Source organism: Hyla sarda, unplaced genomic scaffold, assembly GCF_029499605.1.
Source record: "Hyla sarda isolate aHylSar1 unplaced genomic scaffold, aHylSar1.hap1 scaffold_1328, whole genome shotgun sequence".
Classification (NCBI taxonomy): Eukaryota; Metazoa; Chordata; class Amphibia; order Anura; family Hylidae; genus Hyla; species Hyla sarda.
This window is the reverse complement of record NW_026607953.1, coordinates 33826-55071: the sequence shown is the minus strand read 5'-3', so window position 1 is coordinate 55071 and position 21246 is coordinate 33826. Positions and strand designations below refer to the sequence as shown.

Genomic DNA, 21246 nt, shown 5'->3' with positions numbered 1-21246 from the left:
ACTCACTCACTCAATCACTCATTCACTCTCACTCACTCTCACTCTCTCACTCACTCGCTCACTAAGTCAGTCTCTCTCTCTCTCTCTCTCTCTTTTTCTTTTTATATATATTTTTTTCCGTCTTCTTCTTCTTCTTCTTCTTCTTCAGACCCTGTCATAGCACTAATGCCTTTCCAATACCACCAGCAGATGGAGACACTCCATTGCAACATTGGTTGTGAGCAGCAGTTTCTAAAAACAAATGCCTCATGGCGGATTTCCCATCCATCAATGGATGGTAAATTTTGTTTTTATCATTCACTGACCACAGATACCAATGCATGGTCAAGCAACAGCAATGACACACCCTTGTGTATAGGCATGAGACCCTCACGTCATTTAACAGGATTCAGCACCACCCACAAGACAGCTACCTGTCATGTCATGTCAAACCTGCACAGGTGTGCTAGATTATTATTATTTAGTTTTATTTTATTTTTTTACACCAATCAGTGTGCAAACATGGTCATTAAAACGCTAAATGAATAGACGTTCATAAACCAGTCAGTGCAACTCATCATTTTGGTCTCCAATTCTCAAACTCAAATTCTCACCCACGGAGGATTAAATGAGAATCTTTCTTGTTTAACACTGGAATGGGGTGGTGCACTGTTCACTACCCGAATATACTGCCACATCGGGTCAATGCATAGGGCGACAGAAGCAAGCTTCCAAATCAGCTCCCTTTCTCAAAAATCCATTTAATTTATGGTCCCCAGATAGGGAACGCATGTATCAGTATGTGCTCACAAGTCACCCAAGTGCAAGTATTCACACAAAAAAAAAACGTGCCTCAGGATGCGATCTGTCGCAAGATCCTTTCTTTTTTTACACTTGATCTAAGCCAAAAGGCCTAGAGGGGATAACCGGGAAAGGGGTGGACCCAACCATGTCCCCTTCATGAGCACTCACATTACTCATAGGAATGGAAGGAAGGCTGGCAGCCAACCAGCCTCCCATACACTCTCTGGGTGGGTGGCAGTCAGCCACCCATACATACATACAGCACAGGCTAAACCCACATCATCACTTAAAAAAAGGACAGGCGACCATTGCACTCTGATGGAGCATTTAGCAATGCAATCCATAGCCTGGCTTTTGCCTGAACCCCCATCACTCCTCCTCTTGCATATAAGACAATATTTCAGATCTGCATATGAAAACAACACGCCTACCTTTGTTGCACATAGCTGCCTGCCTGTCTCTAGTTACCCCACTGGCTGTAGCTGCGTCCCTTCCGACATGGAATAACACCAACTGTAACGATAAACTGAAAATTAACAGTATAAACCTGCATCATTTTGGACTCTGGTATTTGCTGAATCCGGGTGACCTGACAATCGATGGTGGTGCCGCTGGTGATTCTGGCCTTCTTGGAATCTGTTGGGCCTATGTGTTAGCTCACACATCACTTGGGTATCCATGGTAACTACCACAACATGGTCATCTGCAGTTTACATCTAGCCCGTGGCATTGAATGGCATTTTAAAAGTGCTAAGGGTCCTGGTGCAATAATCCTCCCATGAGGATCAGCCTCAACGGCTTTGTAGATTGCACTCATGTCAGCAACTCCATATACATTTTTTTTTCTTCATGCTTCTTTCTTCATCCTTTTTTCTTTCTGTCATTCAGACTTTCATTCATTCGATCTCTCTCACTCACTTGCTTTAACTCATTTGTTCTCACTCACTCACTCACTCAATCACTCACTCACTCATTCACTCTCACTCACTCTCACTCTCTCACTCACTCGCTCACTAAGTCAGTCTCTCTCTCTCTCTCTCTCTTTTTCTTTTTATATATATTTTTTTCTGTCTTCTTCTTCTTCTTCTTCTTCTTCAGACCCTGTCATAGCACTAATGCCTTTCCAATACCACCAGCAGATGGAGACACTCCATTGCAACATTGGTTGTGAGCAGCAGTTTCTAAAAACAAATGCCTCATGGCGGATTTCCCATCCATCAATGGATGGTAAATTTTGTTTTTATCATTCACTGACCACAGATACCAATGCATGGTCAAGCAACAGCAATGACACACCCTTGTGTATAGGCATGAGACCCTCACGTCATTTAACAGGATTCAGCACCACCCACAAGACAGCTACCTGTCATGTCATGTCAAACCTGCACAGGTGTGCTAGATTATTATTATTTAGTTTTATTTTATTTTTTTACACCAATCAGTGTGCAAACATGGTCATTAAAACGCTAAATGAATAGACGTTCATAAACCAGTCAGTGCAACTCATCATTTTGGTCTCCAATTCTCAAACTCAAATTCTCACCCACGGAGGATTAAATGAGAATCTTTCTTGTTTAACACTGGAATGGGGTGGTGCACTGTTCACTACCCGAATATACTGCCACATCGGGTCAATGCATAGGGCGACAGAAGCAAGCTTCCAAATCAGCTCCCTTTCTCAAAAATCCATTTAATTTATGGTCCCCAGATAGGGAACGTATGTATCAGTATGTGCTCACAAGTCACCCAAGTGCAAGTATTCACACAAAAAAAACGTGCCTCAGGATGCGATCTGTCGCAAGATCCTTTCTTTTTTTACACTTGATCTAAGCCAAAAGGCCTAGAGGGGATAACCGGGAAAGGGGTGGACCCAACCATGTCCCCTTCATGAGCACTCACATTACTCATAGGAATGGAAGGAAGGCTGGCAGCCAACCAGCCTCCCATACACTCTCTGGGTGGGTGGCAGTCAGCCACCCATACATACATACAGCACAGGCTAAACCCACATCATCACTTAAAAAAAGGACAGGCGACCATTGCACTCTGATGGAGCATTTAGCAATGCAATCCATAGCCTGGCTTTTGCCTGAACCCCCATCACTCCTCCTCTTGCATATAAGACAATATTTCAGATCTGCATATGAAAACAACACGCCTACCTTTGTTGCACATAGCTGCCTGCCTGTCTCTAGTTACCCCACTGGCTGTAGCTGCGTCCCTTCCGACATGGAATAACACCAACTGTAACGATAAACTGAAAATTAACAGTATAAACCTGCATCATTTTGGACTCTGGTATTTGCTGAATCCGGGTGACCTGACAATCGATGGTGGTGCCGCTGGTGATTCTGGCCTTCTTGGAATCTGTTGGGCCTATGTGTTAGCTCACACATCACTTGGGTATCCATGGTAACTACCACAACATGGTCATCTGCAGTTTACATCTAGCCCGTGGCATTGAATGGCATTTTAAAAGTGCTAAGGGTCCTGGTGCAATAATCCTCCCATGAGGATCAGCCTCAACGGCTTTGTAGATTGCACTCATGTCAGCAACTCCATATACATTTTTTTTTCTTCATGCTTCTTTCTTCATCCTTTTTTCTTTCTGTCATTCAGACTTTCATTCATTCGATCTCTCTCACTCACTTGCTTTAACTCATTTGTTCTCACTCACTCACTCACTCACTCAATCACTCATTCACTCTCACTCACTCTCACTCTCTCACTCACTCGCTCACTAAGTCAGTCTCTCTCTCTCTCTCTCTCTTTTTCTTTTTATATATATTTTTTTCCGTCTTCTTCTTCTTCTTCTTCTTCTTCAGACCCTGTCATAGCACTAATGCCTTTCCAATACCACCAGCAGATGGAGACACTCCATTGCAACATTGGTTGTGAGCAGCAGTTTCTAAAAACAAATGCCTCATGGCGGATTTCCCATCCATCAATGGATGGTAAATTTTGTTTTTATCATTCACTGACCACAGATACCAATGCATGGTCAAGCAACAGCAATGACACACCCTTGTGTATAGGCATGAGACCCTCACGTCATTTAACAGGATTCAGCACCACCCACAAGACAGCTACCTGTCATGTCATGTCAAACCTGCACAGGTGTGCTAGATTATTATTATTTAGTTTTATTTTATTTTTTTACACCAATCAGTGTGCAAACATGGTCATTAAAACGCTAAATGAATAGACGTTCATAAACCAGTCAGTGCAACTCATCATTTTGGTCTCCAATTCTCAAACTCAAATTCTCACCCACGGAGGATTAAATGAGAATCTTTCTTGTTTAACACTGGAATGGGGTGGTGCACTGTTCACTACCCGAATATACTGCCACATCGGGTCAATGCATAGGGCGACAGAAGCAAGCTTCCAAATCAGCTCCCTTTCTCAAAAATCCATTTAATTTATGGTCCCCAGATAGGGAACGTATGTATCAGTATGTGCTCACAAGTCACCCAAGTGCAAGTATTCACACAAAAAAAAACGTGCCTCAGGATGCGATCTGTCGCAAGATCCTTTCTTTTTTTACACTTGATCTAAGCCAAAAGGCCTAGAGGGGATAACCGGGAAAGGGGTGGACCCAACCATGTCCCCTTCATGAGCACTCACATTACTCATAGGAATGGAAGGAAGGCTGGCAGCCAACCAGCCTCCCATACACTCTCTGGGTGGGTGGCAGTCAGCCACCCATACATACATACAGCACAGGCTAAACCCACATCATCACTTAAAAAAAGGACAGGCGACCATTGCACTCTGATGGAGCATTTAGCAATGCAATCCATAGCCTGGCTTTTGCCTGAACCCCCATCACTCCTCCTCTTGCATATAAGACAATATTTCAGATCTGCATATGAAAACAACACGCCTACCTTTGTTGCACATAGCTGCCTGCCTGTCTCTAGTTACCCCACTGGCTGTAGCTGCGTCCCTTCCGACATGGAATAACACCAACTGTAACGATAAACTGAAAATTAACAGTATAAACCTGCATCATTTTGGACTCTGGTATTTGCTGAATCCGGGTGACCTGACAATCGATGGTGGTGCCGCTGGTGATTCTGGCCTTCTTGGAATCTGTTGGGCCTATGTGTTAGCTCACACATCACTTGGGTATCCATGGTAACTACCACAACATGGTCATCTGCAGTTTACATCTAGCCCGTGGCATTGAATGGCATTTTAAAAGTGCTAAGGGTCCTGGTGCAATAATCCTCCCATGAGGATCAGCCTCAACGGCTTTGTAGATTGCACTCATGTCAGCAACTCCATATACATTTTTTTTTCTTCATGCTTCTTTCTTCATCCTTTTTTCTTTCTGTCATTCAGACTTTCATTCATTCGATCTCTCTCACTCACTTGCTTTAACTCATTTGTTCTCACTCACTCACTCACTCACTCAATCACTCACTCACTCATTCACTCTCACTCACTCTCACTCTCTCACTCACTCGCTCACTAAGTCAGTCTCTCTCTCTCTCTCTCTCTTTTTCTTTTTATATATATTTTTTTCCGTCTTCTTCTTCTTCTTCTTCTTCTTCTTCTTCAGACCCTGTCATAGCACTAATGCCTTTCCAATACCACCAGCAGATGGAGACACTCCATTGCAACATTGGTTGTGAGCAGCAGTTTCTAAAAACAAATGCCTCATGGCGGATTTCCCATCCATCAATGGATGGTAAATTTTGTTTTTATCATTCACTGACCACAGATACCAATGCATGGTCAAGCAACAGCAATGACACACCCTTGTGTATAGGCATGAGACCCTCACGTCATTTAACAGGATTCAGCACCACCCACAAGACAGCTACCTGTCATGTCATGTCAAACCTGCACAGGTGTGCTAGATTATTATTATTTAGTTTTATTTTATTTTTTTACACCAATCAGTGTGCAAACATGGTCATTAAAACGCTAAATGAATAGACGTTCATAAACCAGTCAGTGCAACTCATCATTTTGGTCTCCAATTCTCAAACTCAAATTCTCACCCACGGAGGATTAAATGAGAATCTTTCTTGTTTAACACTGGAATGGGGTGGTGCACTGTTCACTACCCGAATATACTGCCACATCGGGTCAATGCATAGGGCGACAGAAGCAAGCTTCCAAATCAGCTCCCTTTCTCAAAAATCCATTTAATTTATGGTCCCCAGATAGGGAACGTATGTATCAGTATGTGCTCACAAGTCACCCAAGTGCAAGTATTCACACAAAAAAAAACGTGCCTCAGGATGCGATCTGTCGCAAGATCCTTTCTTTTTTTACACTTGATCTAAGCCAAAAGGCCTAGAGGGGATAACCGGGAAAGGGGTGGACCCAACCATGTCCCCTTCATGAGCACTCACATTACTCATAGGAATGGAAGGAAGGCTGGCAGCCAACCAGCCTCCCATACACTCTCTGGGTGGGTGGCAGTCAGCCACCCATACATACATACAGCACAGGCTAAACCCACATCATCACTTAAAAAAAGGACAGGCGACCATTGCACTCTGATGGAGCATTTAGCAATGCAATCCATAGCCTGGCTTTTGCCTGAACCCCCATCACTCCTCCTCTTGCATATAAGACAATATTTCAGATCTGCATATGAAAACAACACGCCTACCTTTGTTGCACATAGCTGCCTGCCTGTCTCTAGTTACCCCACTGGCTGTAGCTGCGTCCCTTCCGACATGGAATAACACCAACTGTAACGATAAACTGAAAATTAACAGTATAAACCTGCATCATTTTGGACTCTGGTATTTGCTGAATCCGGGTGACCTGACAATCGATGGTGGTGCCGCTGGTGATTCTGGCCTTCTTGGAATCTGTTGGGCCTATGTGTTAGCTCACACATCACTTGGGTATCCATGGTAACTACCACAACATGGTCATCTGCAGTTTACATCTAGCCCGTGGCATTGAATGGCATTTTAAAAGTGCTAAGGGTCCTGGTGCAATAATCCTCCCATGAGGATCAGCCTCAACGGCTTTGTAGATTGCACTCATGTCAGCAACTCCATATACATTTTTTTTTCTTCATGCTTCTTTCTTCATCCTTTTTTCTTTCTGTCATTCAGACTTTCATTCATTCGATCTCTCTCACTCACTTGCTTTAACTCATTTGTTCTCACTCACTCACTCACTCACTCAATCACTCACTCACTCATTCACTCTCACTCACTCTCACTCTCTCACTCACTCGCTCACTAAGTCAGTCTCTCTCTCTCTCTCTCTCTCTTTTCTTTTTATATATATTTTTTTCCGTCTTCTTCTTCTTCTTCTTCTTCTTCTTCTTCTTCTTCAGACCCTGTCATAGCACTAATGCCTTTCCAATACCACCAGCAGATGGAGACACTCCATTGCAACATTGGTTGTGAGCAGCAGTTTCTAAAAACAAATGCCTCATGGCGGATTTCCCATCCATCAATGGATGGTAAATTTTGTTTTTATCATTCACTGACCACAGATACCAATGCATGGTCAAGCAACAGCAATGACACACCCTTGTGTATAGGCATGAGACCCTCACGTCATTTAACAGGATTCAGCACCACCCACAAGACAGCTACCTGTCATGTCATGTCAAACCTGCACAGGTGTGCTAGATTATTATTATTTAGTTTTATTTTATTTTTTTACACCAATCAGTGTGCAAACATGGTCATTAAAACGCTAAATGAATAGACGTTCATAAACCAGTCAGTGCAACTCATCATTTTGGTCTCCAATTCTCAAACTCAAATTCTCACCCACGGAGGATTAAATGAGAATCTTTCTTGTTTAACACTGGAATGGGGTGGTGCACTGTTCACTACCCGAATATACTGCCACATCGGGTCAATGCATAGGGCGACAGAAGCAAGCTTCCAAATCAGCTCCCTTTCTCAAAAATCCATTTAATTTATGGTCCCCAGATAGGGAACGTATGTATCAGTATGTGCTCACAAGTCACCCAAGTGCAAGTATTCACACAAAAAAAAACGTGCCTCAGGATGCGATCTGTCGCAAGATCCTTTCTTTTTTTACACTTGATCTAAGCCAAAAGGCCTAGAGGGGATAACCGGGAAAGGGGTGGACCCAACCATGTCCCCTTCATGAGCACTCACATTACTCATAGGAATGGAAGGAAGGCTGGCAGCCAACCAGCCTCCCATACACTCTCTGGGTGGGTGGCAGTCAGCCACCCATACATACATACAGCACAGGCTAAACCCACATCATCACTTAAAAAAAGGACAGGCGACCATTGCACTCTGATGGAGCATTTAGCAATGCAATCCATAGCCTGGCTTTTGCCTGAACCCCCATCACTCCTCCTCTTGCATATAAGACAATATTTCAGATCTGCATATGAAAACAACACGCCTACCTTTGTTGCACATAGCTGCCTGCCTGTCTCTAGTTACCCCACTGGCTGTAGCTGCGTCCCTTCCGACATGGAATAACACCAACTGTAACGATAAACTGAAAATTAACAGTATAAACCTGCATCATTTTGGACTCTGGTATTTGCTGAATCCGGGTGACCTGACAATCGATGGTGGTGCCGCTGGTGATTCTGGCCTTCTTGGAATCTGTTGGGCCTATGTGTTAGCTCACACATCACTTGGGTATCCATGGTAACTACCACAACATGGTCATCTGCAGTTTACATCTAGCCCGTGGCATTGAATGGCATTTTAAAAGTGCTAAGGGTCCTGGTGCAATAATCCTCCCATGAGGATCAGCCTCAACGGCTTTGTAGATTGCACTCATGTCAGCAACTCCATATACATTTTTTTTTCTTCATGCTTCTTTCTTCATCCTTTTTTCTTTCTGTCATTCAGACTTTCATTCATTCGATCTCTCTCACTCACTTGCTTTAACTCATTTGTTCTCACTCACTCACTCACTCACTCAATCACTCACTCACTCATTCACTCTCACTCACTCTCACTCTCTCACTCACTCGCTCACTAAGTCAGTCTCTCTCTCTCTCTCTCTCTTTTTCTTTTTATATATATTTTTTTCCGTCTTCTTCTTCTTCTTCTTCTTCTTCAGACCCTGTCATAGCACTAATGCCTTTCCAATACCACCAGCAGATGGAGACACTCCATTGCAACATTGGTTGTGAGCAGCAGTTTCTAAAAACAAATGCCTCATGGCGGATTTCCCATCCATCAATGGATGGTAAATTTTGTTTTTATCATTCACTGACCACAGATACCAATGCATGGTCAAGCAACAGCAATGACACACCCTTGTGTATAGGCATGAGACCCTCACGTCATTTAACAGGATTCAGCACCACCCACAAGACAGCTACCTGTCATGTCATGTCAAACCTGCACAGGTGTGCTAGATTATTATTATTTAGTTTTATTTTATTTTTTTACACCAATCAGTGTGCAAACATGGTCATTAAAACGCTAAATGAATAGACGTTCATAAACCAGTCAGTGCAACTCATCATTTTGGTCTCCAATTCTCAAACTCAAATTCTCACCCACGGAGGATTAAATGAGAATCTTTCTTGTTTAACACTGGAATGGGGTGGTGCACTGTTCACTACCCGAATATACTGCCACATCGGGTCAATGCATAGGGCGACAGAAGCAAGCTTCCAAATCAGCTCCCTTTCTCAAAAATCCATTTAATTTATGGTCCCCAGATAGGGAACGTATGTATCAGTATGTGCTCACAAGTCACCCAAGTGCAAGTATTCACACAAAAAAAAACGTGCCTCAGGATGCGATCTGTCGCAAGATCCTTTCTTTTTTTACACTTGATCTAAGCCAAAAGGCCTAGAGGGGATAACCGGGAAAGGGGTGGACCCAACCATGTCCCCTTCATGAGCACTCACATTACTCATAGGAATGGAAGGAAGGCTGGCAGCCAACCAGCCTCCCATACACTCTCTGGGTGGGTGGCAGTCAGCCACCCATACATACATACAGCACAGGCTAAACCCACATCATCACTTAAAAAAAGGACAGGCGACCATTGCACTCTGATGGAGCATTTAGCAATGCAATCCATAGCCTGGCTTTTGCCTGAACCCCCATCACTCCTCCTCTTGCATATAAGACAATATTTCAGATCTGCATATGAAAACAACACGCCTACCTTTGTTGCACATAGCTGCCTGCCTGTCTCTAGTTACCCCACTGGCTGTAGCTGCGTCCCTTCCGACATGGAATAACACCAACTGTAACGATAAACTGAAAATTAACAGTATAAACCTGCATCATTTTGGACTCTGGTATTTGCTGAATCCGGGTGACCTGACAATCGATGGTGGTGCCGCTGGTGATTCTGGCCTTCTTGGAATCTGTTGGGCCTATGTGTTAGCTCACACATCACTTGGGTATCCATGGTAACTACCACAACATGGTCATCTGCAGTTTACATCTAGCCCGTGGCATTGAATGGCATTTTAAAAGTGCTAAGGGTCCTGGTGCAATAATCCTCCCATGAGGATCAGCCTCAACGGCTTTGTAGATTGCACTCATGTCAGCAACTCCATATACATTTTTTTTTCTTCATGCTTCTTTCTTCATCCTTTTTTCTTTCTGTCATTCAGACTTTCATTCATTCGATCTCTCTCACTCACTTGCTTTAACTCATTTGTTCTCACTCACTCACTCACTCACTCAATCACTCACTCACTCATTCACTCTCACTCACTCTCACTCTCTCACTCACTCGCTCACTAAGTCAGTCTCTCTCTCTCTCTCTCTCTCTCTTTTTCTTTTTATATATATTTTTTTCCGTCTTCTTCTTCTTCTTCTTCTTCTTCAGACCCTGTCATAGCACTAATGCCTTTCCAATACCACCAGCAGATGGAGACACTCCATTGCAACATTGGTTGTGAGCAGCAGTTTCTAAAAACAAATGCCTCATGGCGGATTTCCCATCCATCAATGGATGGTAAATTTTGTTTTTATCATTCACTGACCACAGATACCAATGCATGGTCAAGCAACAGCAATGACACACCCTTGTGTATAGGCATGAGACCCTCACGTCATTTAACAGGATTCAGCACCACCCACAAGACAGCTACCTGTCATGTCATGTCAAACCTGCACAGGTGTGCTAGATTATTATTATTTAGTTTTATTTTATTTTTTTACACCAATCAGTGTGCAAACATGGTCATTAAAACGCTAAATGAATAGACGTTCATAAACCAGTCAGTGCAACTCATCATTTTGGTCTCCAATTCTCAAACTCAAATTCTCACCCACGGAGGATTAAATGAGAATCTTTCTTGTTTAACACTGGAATGGGGTGGTGCACTGTTCACTACCCGAATATACTGCCACATCGGGTCAATGCATAGGGCGACAGAAGCAAGCTTCCAAATCAGCTCCCTTTCTCAAAAATCCATTTAATTTATGGTCCCCAGATAGGGAACGTATGTATCAGTATGTGCTCACAAGTCACCCAAGTGCAAGTATTTGCCTCAGGATGCGATCTGTCGCAAGATCCTTTCTTTTTTTACACTTGATCTAAGCCAAAAGGCCTAAAGGGGATAACCGGGAAAGGGGTGGACCCAACCATGTCCCCTTCATGAGCACTCACATTACTCATAGGAATGGAAGGAAGGCTGGCAGCCAACCAGCCTCCCATACACTCTCTGGGTGGGTGGCAGTCAGCCACCCATACATACATACAGCACAGGCTAAACCCACATCATCACTTAAAAAAAGGACAGGCGACCATTGCACTCTGATGGAGCATTTAGCAATGCAATCCATAGCCTGGCTTTTGCCTGAACCCCCATCACTCCTCCTCTTGCATATAAGACAATATTTCAGATCTGCATATGAAAACAACACGCCTACCTTTGTTGCACATAGCTGCCTGCCTGTCTCTAGTTACCCCACTGGCTGTAGCTGCGTCCCTTCCGACATGGAATAACACCAACTGTAACGATAAACTGAAAATTAACAGTATAAACCTGCATCATTTTGGACTCTGGTATTTGCTGAATCCGGGTGACCTGACAATCGATGGTGGTGCCGCTGGTGATTCTGGCCTTCTTGGAATCTGTTGGGCCTATGTGTTAGCTCACACATCACTTGGGTATCCATGGTAACTACCACAACATGGTCATCTGCAGTTTACATCTAGCCCGTGGCATTGAATGGCATTTTAAAAGTGCTAAGGGTCCTGGTGCAATAATCCTCCCATGAGGATCAGCCTCAACGGCTTTGTAGATTGCACTCATGTCAGCAACTCCATATACATTTTTTTTTCTTCATGCTTCTTTCTTCATCCTTTTTTCTTTCTGTCATTCAGACTTTCATTCATTCGATCTCTCTCACTCACTTGCTTTAACTCATTTGTTCTCACTCACTCACTCACTCACTCAATCACTCACTCACTCATTCACTCTCACTCACTCTCACTCTCTCACTCACTCGCTCACTAAGTCAGTCTCTCTCTCTCTCTCTCTCTTTTTCTTTTTATATATATTTTTTTCCGTCTTCTTCTTCTTCTTCTTCTTCTTCTTCTTCTTCTTCAGACCCTGTCATAGCACTAATGCCTTTCCAATACCACCAGCAGATGGAGACACTCCATTGCAACATTGGTTGTGAGCAGCAGTTTCTAAAAACAAATGCCTCATGGCGGATTTCCCATCCATCAATGGATGGTAAATTTTGTTTTTATCATTCACTGACCACAGATACCAATGCATGGTCAAGCAACAGCAATGACACACCCTTGTGTATAGGCATGAGACCCTCACGTCATTTAACAGGATTCAGCACCACCCACAAGACAGCTACCTGTCATGTCATGTCAAACCTGCACAGGTGTGCTAGATTATTATTATTTAGTTTTATTTTATTTTTTTACACCAATCAGTGTGCAAACATGGTCATTAAAACGCTAAATGAATAGACGTTCATAAACCAGTCAGTGCAACTCATCATTTTGGTCTCCAATTCTCAAACTCAAATTCTCACCCACGGAGGATTAAATGAGAATCTTTCTTGTTTAACACTGGAATGGGGTGGTGCACTGTTCACTACCCGAATATACTGCCACATCGGGTCAATGCATAGGGCGACAGAAGCAAGCTTCCAAATCAGCTCCCTTTCTCAAAAATCCATTTAATTTATGGTCCCCAGATAGGGAACGTATGTATCAGTATGTGCTCACAAGTCACCCAAGTGCAAGTATTCACACAAAAAAAAACGTGCCTCAGGATGCGATCTGTCGCAAGATCCTTTCTTTTTTTACACTTGATCTAAGCCAAAAGGCCTAGAGGGGATAACCGGGAAAGGGGTGGACCCAACCATGTCCCCTACATGAGCACTCACATTACTCATAGGAATGGAAGGAAGGCTGGCAGCCAACCAGCCTCCCATACACTCTCTGGGTGGGTGGCAGTCAGCCACCCATACATACATACAGCACAGGCTAAACCCACATCATCACTTAAAAAAAGGACAGGCGACCATTGCACTCTGATGGAGCATTTAGCAATGCAATCCATAGCCTGGCTTTTGCCTGAACCCCCATCACTCCTCCTCTTGCATATAAGACAATATTTCAGATCTGCATATGAAAACAACACGCCTACCTTTGTTGCACATAGCTGCCTGCCTGTCTCTAGTTACCCCACTGGCTGTAGCTGCGTCCCTTCCGACATGGAATAACACCAACTGTAACGATAAACTGAAAATTAACAGTATAAACCTGCATCATTTTGGACTCTGGTATTTGCTGAATCCGGGTGACCTGACAATCGATGGTGGTGCCGCTGGTGATTCTGGCCTTCTTGGAATCTGTTGGGCCTATGTGTTAGCTCACACATCACTTGGGTATCCATGGTAACTACCACAACATGGTCATCTGCAGTTTACATCTAGCCCGTGGCATTGAATGGCATTTTAAAAGTGCTAAGGGTCCTGGTGCAATAATCCTCCCATGAGGATCAGCCTCAACGGCTTTGTAGATTGCACTCATGTCAGCAACTCCATATACATTTTTTTTTCTTCATGCTTCTTTCTTCATCCTTTTTTCTTTCTGTCATTCAGACTTTCATTCATTCGATCTCTCTCACTCACTTGCTTTAACTCATTTGTTCTCACTCACTCACTCACTCAATCACTCACTCACTCATTCACTCTCACTCACTCTCACTCTCTCACTCACTCGCTCACTAAGTCAGTCTCTCTCTCTCTCTCTCTCTTTTTCTTTTTATATATATTTTTTTCCGTCTTCTTCTTCTTCTTCTTCTTCTTCTTCTTCTTCTTCTTCAGACCCTGTCATAGCACTAATGCCTTTCCAATACCACCAGCAGATGGAGACACTCCATTGCAACATTGGTTGTGAGCAGCAGTTTCTAAAAACAAATGCCTCATGGCGGATTTCCCATCCATCAATGGATGGTAAATTTTGTTTTTATCATTCACTGACCACAGATACCAATGCATGGTCAAGCAACAGCAATGACACACCCTTGTGTATAGGCATGAGACCCTCACGTCATTTAACAGGATTCAGCACCACCCACAAGACAGCTACCTGTCATGTCATGTCAAACCTGCACAGGTGTGCTAGATTATTATTATTTAGTTTTATTTTATTTTTTTACACCAATCAGTGTGCAAACATGGTCATTAAAACGCTAAATGAATAGACGTTCATAAACCAGTCAGTGCAACTCATCATTTTGGTCTCCAATTCTCAAACTCAAATTCTCACCCACGGAGGATTAAATGAGAATCTTTCTTGTTTAACACTGGAATGGGGTGGTGCACTGTTCACTACCCGAATATACTGCCACATCGGGTCAATGCATAGGGCGACAGAAGCAAGCTTCCAAATCAGCTCCCTTTCTCAAAAATCCATTTAATTTATGGTCCCCAGATAGGGAACGTATGTATCAGTATGTGCTCACAAGTCACCCAAGTGCAAGTATTCACACAAAAAAAAACGTGCCTCAGGATGCGATCTGTCGCAAGATCCTTTCTTTTTTTACACTTGATCTAAGCCAAAAGGCCTAGAGGGGATAACCGGGAAAGGGGTGGACCCAACCATGTCCCCTTCATGAGCACTCACATTACTCATAGGAATGGAAGGAAGGCTGGCAGCCAACCAGCCTCCCATACACTCTCTGGGTGGGTGGCAGTCAGCCACCCATACATACATACAGCACAGGCTAAACCCACATCATCACTTAAAAAAAGGACAGGCGACCATTGCACTCTGATGGAGCATTTAGCAATGCAATCCATAGCCTGGCTTTTGCCTGAACCCCCATCACTCCTCCTCTTGCATATAAGACAATATTTCAGATCTGCATATGAAAACAACACGCCTACCTTTGTTGCACATAGCTGCCTGCCTGTCTCTAGTTACCCCACTGGCTGTAGCTGCGTCCCTTCCGACATGGAATAACACCAACTGTAACGATAAACTGAAAATTAACAGTATAAACCTGCATCATTTTGGACTCTGGTATTTGCTGAATCCGGGTGACCTGACAATCGATGGTGGTGCCGCTGGTGATTCTGGCCTTCTTGGAATCTGTTGGGCCTATGTGTTAGCTCACACATCACTTGGGTATCCATGGTAACTACCACAACATGGTCATCTGCAGTTTACATCTAGCCCGTGGCATTGAATGGCATTTTAAAAGTGCTAAGGGTCCTGGTGCAATAATCCTCCCATGAGGATCAGCCTCAACGGCTTTGTAGATTGCACTCATGTCAGCAACTCCATATACATTTTTTTTTCTTCATGCTTCTTTCTTCATCCTTTTTTCTTTCTGTCATTCAGACTTTCATTCATTCGATCTCTCTCACTCACTTGCTTTAACTCATTTGTTCTCACTCACTCACTCACTCACTCAATCACTCACTCACTCATTCACTCTCACTCACTCTCACTCTCTCACTCACTCGCTCACTAAGTCAGTCTCTCTCTCTCTCTCTCTCTTTTTCTTTTTATATATATTTTTTTCCGTCTTCTTCTTCTTCTTCTTCTTCTTCTTCTTCAGACCCTGTCATAGCACTAATGCCTTTCCAATACCACCAGCAGATGGAGACACTCCATTGCAACATTGGTTGTGAGCAGCAGTTTCTAAAAACAAATGCCTCATGGCGGATTTCCCATCCATCAATGGATGGTAAATTTTGTTTTTATCATTCACTGACCACAGATACCAATGCATGGTCAAGCAACAGCAATGACACACCCTTGTGTATAGGCATGAGACCCTCACGTCATTTAACAGGATTCAGCACCACCCACAAGACAGCTACCTGTCATGTCATGTCAAACCTGCACAGGTGTGCTAGATTATTATTATTTAGTTTTATTTTATTTTTTTACACCAATCAGTGTGCAAACATGGTCATTAAAACGCTAAATGAATAGACGTTCATAAACCAGTCAGTGCAACTCATCATTTTGGTCTCCAATTCTCAAACTCAAATTCTCACCCACGGAGGATTAAATGAGAATCTTTCTTGTTTAACACTGGAATGGGGTGGTGCACTGTTCACTACCCGAATATACTGCCACATCGGGTCAATGCATAGGGCGACAGAAGCAAGCTTCCAAATCAGCTCCCTTTCTCAAAAATCCATTTAATTTATGGTCCCCAGATAGGGAACGTATGTATCAGTATGTGCTCACAAGTCACCCAAGTGCAAGTATTCACACAAAAAAAAACGTGCCTCAGGATGCGATCTGTCGCAAGATCCTTTCTTTTTTTACACTTGATCTAAGCCAAAAGGCCTAGAGGGGATAACCGGGAAAGGGGTGGACCCAACCATGTCCCCTTCATGAGCACTCACATTACTCATAGGAATGGAAGGAAGGCTGGCAGCCAACCAGCCTCCCATACACTCTCTGGGTGGGTGGCAGTCAGCCACCCATACATACATACAGCACAGGCTAAACCCACATCATCACTTAAAAAAAGGACAGGCGACCATTGCACTCTGATGGAGCATTTAGCAATGCAATCCATAGCCTGGCTTTTGCCTGAACCCCCATCACTCCTCCTCTTGCATATAAGACAATATTTCAGATCTGCATATGAAAACAACACGCCTACCTTTGTTGCACATAGCTGCCTGCCTGTCTCTAGTTACCCCACTGGCTGTAGCTGCGTCCCTTCCGACATGGAATAACACCAACTGTAACGATAAACTGAAAATTAACAGTATAAACCTGCATCATTTTGGACTCTGGTATTTGCTGAATCCGGGTGACCTGACAATCGATGGTGGTGCCGCTGGTGATTCTGGCCTTCTTGGAATCTGTTGGGCCTATGTGTTAGCTCACACATCACTTGGGTATCCATGGTAACTACCACAACATGGTCATCTGCAGTTTACATCTAGCCCGTGGCATTGAATGGCATTTTAAAAGTGCTAAGGGTCCTGGTGCAATAATCCTCCCATGAGGATCAGCCTCAACGGCTTTGTAGATTGCACTCATGTCAGCAACTCCATATACATTTTTTTTTCTTCATGCTTCTTTCTTCATCCTTTTTTCTTTCTGTCATTCAGACTTTCATTCATTCGATCTCTCTCACTCACTTGCTTTAACTCATTTGTTCTCACTCACTCACTCACTCACTCAATCACTCACTCACTCATTCACTCTCACTCACTCTCACTCTCTCACTCACTCGCTCACTAAGTCAGTCTCTCTCTCTCTCTCTCTCTCTTTTTCTTTTTATATATATTTTTTTCCGTCTTCTTCTTCTTCTTCTTCTTCTTCTTCTTCAGACCCTGTCATAGCACTAATGCCTTTCCAATACCACCAGCAGATGGAGACACTCCATTGCAACATTGGTTGTGAGCAGCAGTTTCTAAAAACAAATGCCTCATGGCGGATTTCCCATCCATCAATGGATGGTAAATTTTGTTTTTATCATTCACTGACCACAGATACCAATGCATGGTCAAGCAACAGCAATGACACACCCTTGTGTATAGGCATGAGACCCTCACGTCATTTAACAGGATTCAGCACCACCCACAAGACAGCTACCTGTCATGTCATGTCAAACCTGCACAGGTGTGCTAGATTATTATTATTTAGTTTTATTTTATTTTTTTACACCAATCAGTGTGCAAACATGGTCATTAAAACGCTAAATGAATAGACGTTCATAAACCAGTCAGTGCAACTCATCATTTTGGTCTCCAATTCTCAAACTCAAATTCTCACCCACGGAGGATTAAATGAGAATCTTTCTTGTTTAACACTGGAATGGGGTGGTGCACTGTTCACTACCCGAATATACTGCCACATCGGGTCAATGCATAGGGCGACAGAAGCAAGCTTCCAAATCAGCTCCCTTTCTCAAAAATCCATTTAATTTATGGTCCCCAGATAGGGAACGTATGTATCAGTATGTGCTCACAAGTCACCCAAGTGCAAGTATTCACACAAAAAAAAACGTGCCTCAGGATGCGATCTGTCGCAAGATCCTTTCTTTTTTTACACTTGATCTAAGCCAAAAGGCCTAGAGGGGATAACCGGGAAAGGGGTGGACCCAACCATGTCCCCTTCATGAGCACTCACATTACTCATAGGAATGGAAGGAAGGCTGGCAGCCAACCAGCCTCCCATACACTCTCTGGGTGGGTGGCAGTCAGCCACCCATACATACATACAGCACAGGCTAAACCCACATCATCACTTAAAAAAAGGACAGGCGACCATTGCACTCTGATGGAGCATTTAACAATGCAATCCATAGCCTGGCTTTTGCCTGAACCCCCATCACTCCTCCTCTTGCATATAAGACAATATTTCAGATCTGCATATGAAAACAACACGCCTACCTTTGTTGCACATAGCTGCCTGCCTGTCTCTAGTTACCCCACTGGCTGTAGCTGCGTCCCTTCCGACATGGAATAACACCAACTGTAACGATAAACTGAAAATTAACAGTATAAACCTGCATCATTTTGGACTCTGGTATTTGCTGAATCCGGGTGACCTGACAATCGATGGTGGTGCCGCTGGTGATTCTGGCCTTCTTGGAATCTGTTGGGCCTATGTGTTAGCTCACACATCACTTGGGTATCCATGGTAACTACCACAACATGGTCATCTGCAGTTTACATCTAGCCCGTGGCATTGAATGGCATTTTAAAAGTGCTAAGGGTCCTGGTGCAATAATCCTCCCATGAGGATCAGCCTCAACGGCTTTGTAGATTGCACTCATGTCAGCAACTCCATATACATTTTTTTTTCTTCATGCTTCTTTCTTCATCCTTTTTTCTTTCTGTCATTCAGACTTTCATTCATTCGATCTCTCTCACTCACTTGCTTTAACTCATTTGTTCTCACTCACTCACTCACTCACTCAATCACTCACTCACTCATTCACTCTCACTCACTCTCACTCTCTCACTCACTCGCTCACTAAGTCAGTCTCTCTCTCTCTCTCTCTCTTTTTCTTTTTATATATATTTTTTTCCGTCTTCTTCTTCTTCTTCTTCTTCTTCAGACCCTGTCATAGCACTAATGCCTTTCCAATACCACCAGCAGATGGAGACACTCCATTGCAACATTGGTTGTGAGCAGCAGTTTCTAAAAACAAATGCCTCATGGCGGATTTCCCATCCATCAATGGATGGTAAATTTTGTTTTTATCATTCACTGACCACAGATACCAATGCATGGTCAAGCAACAGCAATGACACACCCTTGTGTATAGGCATGAGACCCTCACGTCATTTAACAGGATTCAGCACCACCCACAAGACAGCTACCTGTCATGTCATGTCAAACCTGCACAGGTGTGCTAGATTATTATTATTTAGTTTTATTTTATTTTTTTACACCAATCAGTGTGCAAACATGGTCATTAAAACGCTAAATGAATAGACGTTCATAAACCAGTCAGTGCAACTCATCATTTTGGTCTCCAATTCTCAAACTCAAATTCTCACCCACGGAGGATTAAATGAGAATCTTTCTTGTTTAACACTGGAATGGGGTGGTGCACTGTTCACTACCCGAATATACTGCCACATCGGGTCAATGCATAGGGCGACAGAAGCAAGCTTCCAAATCAGCTCCCTTTCTCAAAAATCCATTTAATTTATGGTCCCCAGATAGGGAACGTATGTATCAGTATGTGCTCACAAGTCACCCAAGTGCAAGTATTCACACAAAAAAAAACGTGCCTCAGGATGCGATCTGTCGCAAGATCCTTTCTTTTTTTACACTTGATCTAAGCCAAAAGGCCTAGAGGGGATAACCGGGAAAGGGGTGGACCCAACCATGTCCCCTTCATGAGCACTCACATTACTCATAGGAATGGAAGGAAGGCTGGCAGCCAACCAGCCTCCCATACACTCTCTGGGTGGGTGGCAGTCAGCCACCCATACATACATACAGCACAGGCTAAACCCACATCATCACTTAAAAAAAGGACAGGCGACCATTGCACTCTGATGGAGCATTTAGCAATGCAATCCATAGCCTGGCTTTTGCCTGAACCCCCATCACTCCTCCTCTTGCATATAAGACAATATTTCAGATCTGCATATGAAAACAACACGCCTACCTTTGTTGCACATAGCTGCCTGCCTGTCTCTAGTTACCCCACTGGCTGTAGCTGCGTCCCTTCCGACATGGAATAACACCAACTGTAACGATAAACTGAAAATTAACAGTATAAACCTGCATCATTTTGGACTCTGGTATTTGCTGAATCCGGGTGACCTGACAATCGATGGTGGTGCCGCTGGTGATTCTGGCCTTCTTGGAATCTGTTGGGCCTATGTGTTAGCTCACACATCACTTGGGTATCCATGGTAACTACCACAACATGGTCATCTGCAGTTTACATCTAGCCCGTGGCATTGAATGGCATTTTAAAAGTGCTAAGGGTCCTGGTGCAATAATCCTCCCATGAGGATCAGCCTCAACGGCTTTGTAGATTGCACTCATGTCAGCAACTCCATATACATTTTTTTTTCTTCATGCTTCTTTCTTCATCCTTTTTTCTTTCTGTCATTCAGACTTTCATTCATTCGATCTCTCTCACTCACTTGCTTTAACTCATTTGTTCTCACTCACTCACTCACTCACTCAATCACTCACTCACTCATTCACTCTCACTCACTCTCACTCTCTCACTCACTCGCTCACTAAGTCAGTCTCTCTCTCTCTCTCTCTCTTTTTCTTTTTATATATATTTTTTTCCGTCTTCTTCTTCTTCTTCTTCTTCTTCTTCTTCTTCTTCAGACCCTGTCATAGCACTAATGCCTTTCCAATACCACCAGCAGATGGAGACACTCCATTGCAACATTGGTTGTGAGCAGCAGTTTCTAAAAACAAATGCCTCATGGCGGATTTCCCATCCATCAATGGATGGTAAATTTTGTTTTTATCATTCACTGACCACAGATACCAATGCATGGTCAAGCAACAGCAATGACACACCCTTGTGTATAGGCATGAGACCCT

General features: G+C 43.4%; 12 pseudogenes; all 12 read right to left on the bottom strand.

Annotated features, from left to right (window-relative positions):
• Positions 1–638: 638 nt before the first annotated feature.
• LOC130305623 (U2 spliceosomal RNA) lies at positions 639–903 on the bottom strand (annotated as a pseudogene).
• A 1468-nt stretch (positions 904–2371) lies between these two features.
• Positions 2372–2634, bottom strand: LOC130305637 (U2 spliceosomal RNA; annotated as a pseudogene).
• A 1464-nt stretch (positions 2635–4098) lies between these two features.
• LOC130305656 (U2 spliceosomal RNA) lies at positions 4099–4362 on the bottom strand (annotated as a pseudogene).
• Positions 4363–5840: 1478 nt separating this feature from the next.
• LOC130305655 (U2 spliceosomal RNA) lies at positions 5841–6104 on the bottom strand (annotated as a pseudogene).
• A 1485-nt stretch (positions 6105–7589) lies between these two features.
• On the bottom strand, positions 7590–7853 carry LOC130305654 (U2 spliceosomal RNA; annotated as a pseudogene).
• Positions 7854–9325: 1472 nt separating this feature from the next.
• LOC130305653 (U2 spliceosomal RNA) lies at positions 9326–9589 on the bottom strand (annotated as a pseudogene).
• A 1476-nt stretch (positions 9590–11065) lies between these two features.
• On the bottom strand, positions 11066–11313 carry LOC130305628 (U2 spliceosomal RNA; annotated as a pseudogene).
• Positions 11314–12797: 1484 nt separating this feature from the next.
• On the bottom strand, positions 12798–13061 carry LOC130305652 (U2 spliceosomal RNA; annotated as a pseudogene).
• A 1483-nt stretch (positions 13062–14544) lies between these two features.
• On the bottom strand, positions 14545–14808 carry LOC130305651 (U2 spliceosomal RNA; annotated as a pseudogene).
• A 1478-nt stretch (positions 14809–16286) lies between these two features.
• On the bottom strand, positions 16287–16550 carry LOC130305649 (U2 spliceosomal RNA; annotated as a pseudogene).
• Positions 16551–18030: 1480 nt separating this feature from the next.
• On the bottom strand, positions 18031–18294 carry LOC130305648 (U2 spliceosomal RNA; annotated as a pseudogene).
• Positions 18295–19766: 1472 nt separating this feature from the next.
• Positions 19767–20030, bottom strand: LOC130305647 (U2 spliceosomal RNA; annotated as a pseudogene).
• Between the last annotated feature and the right edge of the window lie 1216 nt (positions 20031–21246).